We start from the raw sequence: 7,797 nt of genomic DNA, 5'->3' as shown, positions 1-7,797 counted from the left end.
ATGTTACTTTGAAAATTTCAGCTTCTTTGCATCCAACATCACACTCAACCTTCCATGACTTGCTTGCCATAGATGGGGAGATTCGGGAGTTGTATAGATATGATGTTACAATTCCTATTGAAGAACGGACAGCCATGGATACTCTTTTAAATGATATGGCAGCATCAATGAAGAAGAAATATGATAAATATTGGGGTGAACTTCATAAAGTGAACCCATTCTTGATGACAGGAGTTGTAATTGACCCCCAATTCGAGCTTCACAATTTGAAGCACATCTTTGATGAAATATTAGAAAATGATCCTACTTGTGATAGATTGGTGGCTCAAAAGACAAATGAGGTGAAACAACTTCTTTTCAATATGTAAGAAGTGTATAAGCCTAGTAGTAACAATATGGGTGCTACTAGTACTACCAATAAGTGTGGTGGTGGTACTAACAATGAAACCTAGTCTTCTTTGGTTTTTGGAGGTCGTAAACGAAAAACCATGATGGAAAAGTGGAAAAAAATTCAACAAGAGAGTGAGAATGTGGTTATAACACATGAAGTGGATAGGTACTTGTTGGATCAACTTGAATCAATTGATGATGAGTTTGATATACTAGGGTGGTGGAGAATTAATAAGCTCAAGTATCCTACTTTGGCATCAATTGCAAAGGATGTGCTTGCAATCCCTACTTCCATAATAGCTTCGGAGTCTTATTTTAGCACAAGTGGGAGAGTGATTGACTCATTTCGAAGCTCATTGTCTCCTAAGATGGTTGAGGCTTTGATTTGCTCTCAAATTTGGATAAGGTTTGAAGATATATCTTCATTGCAATATGTGCCACGCATTGAGGAGATGGAGTTCTATAAATCAATTGAAATGGGTAATATTTTCATTTGTATAAATATATTTGAATCTGATTATTTTCTTATTTTATGTGTTCTAACTCAAATGGTTTGATTTATTTTATTATATTTTGTAGAAATAGGGAGTAAATCATCCATAACAAATTTGAAGAAGACTCTCCCTTTTCAGTGTGATGAGGATATGTTGGAAGGTATTTTTCTTGCATCTTATTTTAATTATGATTTGTTGATGATGAAACTTGTGTTATGTAGGTTGCTTTGTTAAGACTTTTGGAAGAATGGATGCAGCAGCTTTTTTGGAAGGAAATGTGAATTTGTGTGTATTTTTGTCATGGGTTGTAATATTTCATAAGTTTAATTTGGATTGCTTGCTTTATTTGTGTGTTTGTTTTTGTAATGGTTTGTAAGACGTTATATTTCCTTTCCTTGGTTGGTTGATGATTGTGTGAATGTGGGATTGATTTAGTTGTTTAGAAACTTAGATTGGAAAGATGAATTTTTATGGGTTATACTTGAATTTGCATGATTTCAGGATTTGAAAGAGAAGAAAAAACTTATTTGCGCTTAGGTTTTGCCAATTTGACAACAAAAACAAAGGGTTTTGGCTAAAAGTAAATATGATTTGGGCTATTTTTGGCCGAAAGTAAATATGATTTGGGCTTTTGAAAAATGGTAGCATGCCCAAACCGATCAAAATGTAGAACCGACTAGAGAACCGAAGCCCAATTGCGGTTTGGCCCAATTTTGGGTTTCAACTTAGACCCAACCCAACTTGAGAACAGAGGCCTTCATCGATTCAAACCACGAGTCGGCCAAAATTTGACCCGACCCAAACCGTGCCCAGACCTAATTAAAAGGTTGTTGATAAATTAGTTTTGTTTGTTTATTGAGTTATTTATACTAAGACCCCCTAAGGTTTCAATTTGTTTTCACAAAACCCTTTTTCGTTGATTGTTCGTCCAAATTTTGATGATTTCATTCAAAAAATAATAATGCAAATGACAAAATTAACCTCAATCAAGCATATGCAATATAATCTCGAGGGCCAACTTTGTCATTTGGAGAATTTTTTTGTATACAATCATCAATCTTTGGCCGAAAAATGCATAAGAAATGGGTGTAGAAGCTCCTAATATAATTACATAACACTGCACACCCAAAATACATTTACTACATAAGAAATGGGTGTAGAAGCTCCTATAAATTACATAACTGCCATTGATTAACTTAAAATAAACCCAACACAAAAAACTCAAAAAAAAAAAAAAAACCAAAACAAGCTCAGCAAGCCTAAAGTACATTGTTAATACCATATCATAGAAGTACATTGATAATACCATGTCATAGAAGTACATTGTTAATATCATGTCATAGAAGTACATTGTTAACACCATTTCATACAAAAAAACTCAAAAAACCCAAAAAAAAAAGCCCAGCAAGACATCCGATATCCTTTGCAGAAACCACCTCCAATTGTTCACAGTTTCACCAGAAACAATCGCAAAGGCAAAACGAAATACCTCTACAAGAAAAAGAAAAAAGAAAATACACTATTAATACTATGTCATAACACTATCTTCCTAGTAAGAATTACATTATGCATATCATAAACTTCAAGTGCATGCTAGAACAAATATAGAGCATGCTTTGTTACTGAAAATCTGCTAATATTATGTCATAGAAGTACACTGTTAATATTATGTCATAGAAGTGCATTGTTAATACTATGTCATATAAATCATCTCAGTTGCAAGGTATGAACAGTATAACAACTGTTCATACCACTTACTAGAAGTTAACAACTACGTCATTTCATTTGCATAATATGTGCGATAAAGAATCCAAACAGTACCAAACATCAAAACCAAGTAAACACTAAATAGTGTGTTACACATTAAAATCACAAAAAACCTAGATCACTGAGAATCTAAATCCAAGAACAATAATTATCAATTTTCTCAGTAACCAAACATTAGATAGCATACACAGATAGAGCCAAACAAGTCAACAACAATTTGAAAAACAAGCATAATGAACTCTAAATCACTAATTCCAAATATTATATCATTCTAAAATAGAAAAAGAAATACATCAATGCCTCATATTGACTAATTAAGTATTTTACGCCAAGAACTCATCCCAAAATTTTGACTACCACCAACTTTAGCATCGTCGGCGCTCCAAAGAAAGAAGAATCAAATTGAATCACCATATCACCATTGCCAAAACCTCAATTCAGTCATACGCTAAGCAAACACATAAATTGAACCCCTTTTTAAGGCTTTTTCATAATCTCTGAGAAATTGCCCTTTAAATATATCATTAAGCAACCTGAGCCCATAACCCTTCTTCCCACATTGCAACTTCTCCAGTTTGGCATATCGGCTTTTTTGGAACTGCAAACAAATCTATTAACTAAAACAATTCCCTTTGCACAATAAAACAAAAATTGCTATAAGGAAAAGTTAAAATACCTGTTGATTTGAACAAAGGTCTCTACTCCGTCTGCGTTGAGGTTGTTGTGGTTGACGTCGCTCAAATTCGACGACGCTGGAGAAGGAATTGGAGGTGTGTCGTCAGCCGACGAAGATTGAGACAGAGATGATTGCGGTGGCATCGGAGATGAAGAAGGATGGTGCCTTCATTGGAGAGTCCGACGGAGATGGAGGAAGGGAAATCGGAGATAGAGTTTTGGGCGAAGGTGAATTGGCGACGGGTTGTGGTGATGGAGTTGGCGAGGACTGTGGTGGAGACGATGAAGATTAAATGGAAATTGGATAGGAGAAAAGCCAAAAGCTGAGCTTGATTGTTGAAGAAGAAGAAGAAGAAAGTTCGAGATGTGTGTTGATGAAGATTGAGTTGATTAGTAGACAAAGAAAAAGGGCAAAACAGTAATCCAACATAGCTGTTGAGTTTAAGAAATCAGCAGTTGTCAATTTTTGGGTATATTTTGGGTGTGTTTATATGTATTGAATGGTATAGGGTTTCTTTATAGAACTATGTCTGGAAATGGGTATTTAACTAATTTTCTATAGTTTTTAAAGGGAGCTTTAGTTTTAAAACACAATATATTTTACTAATTTGGAATACAATTTTATCTAATTAGCATAAGGCCAAAGACCAAAAAGTAGTACCTAATTTTACAATAATATAATTTAAAAATATCAAAATTACACATAATGCCACTCCTTCTAAGGCAAGTACACTATGCCACATGTCCACCTCCGGCAATCCACCTTCCGGCCAACCGCCACCACCGTCGCCTACCGCCGCCCATCGCCGGCCTACCGCCGCCCACCTCCGGCAATCCCTCTTTTGGCAAACCGCCACCACTGCCGGCCAACCTCCGCCGACTAGCCACCACCACCTCCCATCACCAGCCTGCAAGGGACCAACTTCATTGCCCTTTATTCACCTTTAAACAACTTAGAAGATTTTGTGTCATTGAGGGAACTTGAACCTTGACCCTCAAATGATGATGGCTCACTCACAAACCACTATACTAAACTTTGTTTTTGTAATATTTATTCAATTACACAATATTTATATAAAGGTTTTTTCGTAAATAAAAAAAAAATCATTTCAACACTTATTCATGCAAAACTTGCAAATAAAAACAGAAACTGCAACAAAAATACAATGTAGATATATATTAAAAACAAACAAAATTAATTTTATAGAAGCAAAAATTGCACTCCATAGTATAGGAAAAAATAAATATATTAATAAATGAGGAACCAAAATGGAAAACCAAGATGAAAGTACTAAACGAAAACTGCGATGCAGAAAAGAAAATTGCAATGCAAAAGCGAAAAATGCAATGTAGAAACAGAAACTGCAATACAAAAATGGAAACTGCAATGCTGAGTCTGGGCAAAAATGCTCAACTCTAGAGTTAAACAAAACAAAACAAAATTTTTTTTTAATTCAAGACATGTTGGGGAGGGGGAATCAAATTGAAGACCACCTAGAATGTAAAATAGGTTATTCATGTTTTTGTTTTCTTCATTGCACGTTATGTTTCTTGCATTGCAGTTTTCGTTTTCTACAATGCAGTTTCCGTTTTCTGCATTGCAGTTTCTGTTTTCGTCATTGCGGTTTCCGTTTTCTGCAATGCAGTTTCTATTGTCCAATGCAGTTTTTGAGGAGAAAAAAAAAAAAAAAAAGATTTTGTGTCAATGATCAATCTACAATCTATTAAATCCCTCATGATCAGCTCTAGAGTTATACAAAACAAAACAATATTTTTTTAAATTCAAGCCATGTTGGGAGAGGGGGAATCGGACTGAAGACCACCTAGAACATAAAATAGGTTATTCGTGTTTTTGTTTTATGCATTGCAATTTCCGTTATCTGCAATGCAGTTTTCATTTTTTGCATTGCAGTTTTCGTTTTCTGCAATGCAGTTTTCAAACTTGATTTTGTGTCAATGATCAATCTACAATCTCCAAGAACTTGATATTAATATATGAAAGCACCTAGTAAGCCACATCCCAAAATAACTAAAAACTAAAAATTACAGGACCGCAACTAGTAAAATGAGACCTTAACCAATCAAATCAATAAGTGAAAACCAAAAAATTCATGCCAACAACTAGTAAGAAACAACCAAAATCAATCAAATCAAAAAATCAAATTATAAAATGCAATGCAACACCTAGTAAGCAACATCCCAAAATAATTAAAAATCAAAAACTACATTACTGCAACTAGTAAGATTTTCAGCAATTTGAATCACATAAAGACCTTGCAAAATAGGAAAATTGACATGATACTTGACCACATTGTCAAAGAGCATAAAGCCAGCAAGGAGGAAGCTGAGACTACAGGCAAGGACACATCAAATGATCTATTAGGAGTCCTTTTGAATCTGCAGGAGCATGGGGAGCTTGAAGTTCTTTTAACAATGAAGAATATCAAAGTGGTTCTCCTGGCTAGTATGTTTATGTATATGTATTTCTCATCAAGTTTTTCATACTTACACTAACAAAGTGTACTTAGGCATCCAATAATTAACTAGAAGGTTAATCTTATTGAAACAGAAATCTCTCTTCTGACTTCTCTATGTATTCTTCACTCAATCTACTTTATACACATATTCCCCTAAGTTGCTGTTGAAAGAATGCACATGATATTGGTTTAGAAATAACCTAACAACCAAGAACTGGTTTAAACTAAAATTTTCTTTGCAACATTTCAAGACATGATGTTTGGTCATCCTACTGAAATTCATGTATTCTATTTCAGGACATTTTCACAGCTGGGAGTGAAACATCATCATTGACAGTGGAATGGGCAATGTCAAAAATGCTGAAAACACTAATGAAGACAGAAGAAGAAAAAAAACAGAAAATCTACCCTGAATTCAATGACTACGAGATTCTGACCTAAAAAACAAGGGGATCAACAATAAAAAATTTCATTATCTGTTCCTCCTATGCCCAACCCACCATCATTCAATAATTTACAAAAAATAAATTCATGTCACCTAAAACCCATGTTAATTCTTAATAAAGCAAAATAAAATAAAATTATAGCCGAAGGAATTTCCAAAGACACTATAACAACCCGATTCTTAATTAATTATTAATTATTAATTTATTTTGAGAAAAGACAATTTTGCCCTCATAATAAATTATTTGAGAAAATGTTGACTTTTTTTTACCGGGAAAAAGCTCAAAAATTCCCCTTGTACCATTGCGTAAAACGCGACAAAACGAGTCCGTAGACACGTAGTGGACTCGAATCGGAGTTATAACGAAGAAATTACGATCAAATATGTTGAGGGGCAAAATGGTAATTTGTCAAGTTATATATATATTTTTAAATATATTATCTCTCCTAATCTCTCTCCCCCTGCAATACCCCATTCCCCGTCTGTTTCTCACGACCGCCACCACCAGACATCACCCGACCCGCCAGACTGGACTCAAACTCACCAGTGTCGCTCCACCGTCAACCTCAGCCCACTCCAACCCCAACCACCGTCAAAATCTCGCTGGGCAAGACGAGAAATCTGGCCGGTTTTGCTGGAATTTCGCCGGCGTTGTACACCGTCATTCGGCCACCAAATCTGACGAACCACGTATGGAATTTCATCCATTTTGCAAGCTCTAGTTGATGGTTGGGTAGGGTTTTAGAAATTTCTAGCATTGATAGCTTGATTTTGGGTTCAAAGTTTTGCCGGTTTTGGGATCGCGATTCCGGCCACTTTTTGGGGTAGGTCCAAGAATAAAAGTGGTTCCAAATAGGGTGTTATACTTAAGGTAGGAGTTTGGGCAGGCGGTTTGGAGTATTTTCGATTGCCCGTAAATTGATCAAGTCACCCACGTGCTGCCAGCGCATGTGGCGGCACGTGGGCAACATAGTGGGATTCACATTCAGTCCTAAATTGAGCTCTTTGTCTTCATGAGCGCGTAGGCATTCGCGGATATCAATTCGGATAACGTTTGAACCCCAAACGGATCTCGCCTATTGTGCGACTTCCGGGTTCAATAAGTTTGAGCCGTTGGATCGTAGTTAATTTCATATATGTTAATCTAGGTATTCTTAGGATTGTTTAGAATCTGACATATCGTAAATCGGAGTCCTGGATACTCCGAAAATGCAAAACCTAGGTCTATGGTTACAGTAACCATCCGATCGTGCGATCATGATCAATCCGACCATCTGATTGAGACCCAACTCTTGGGACATATGTCCTAGGAATTTTAGAACCTCTAGGAACTCTCGGATCGGAATTTTGAGGTTGTGGACCCAGTGGTGTCCCGAGTTGACTTTTTGGGAAATTTATTGCTTATCAGGTCTTGGGTCTTCTTAGACCGTTCCAATCATCCAAAAGGTTTAAATGGGCATAGGATCGGTCCGGAGACTCATACATGTACTCTATTACATATTTTTATGATTATGGAATACAATATTTTATGGGATTCATGTGAAAACAT

This window comes from Prunus dulcis, chromosome 3 (genome assembly GCF_902201215.1).
Source record: "Prunus dulcis chromosome 3, ALMONDv2, whole genome shotgun sequence".
NCBI lineage: Eukaryota > Viridiplantae > Streptophyta > Magnoliopsida > Rosales > Rosaceae > Prunus > Prunus dulcis.
The sequence above is the reverse complement of the archived record's forward strand: the minus strand, read 5'-3'. Positions refer to the sequence as shown.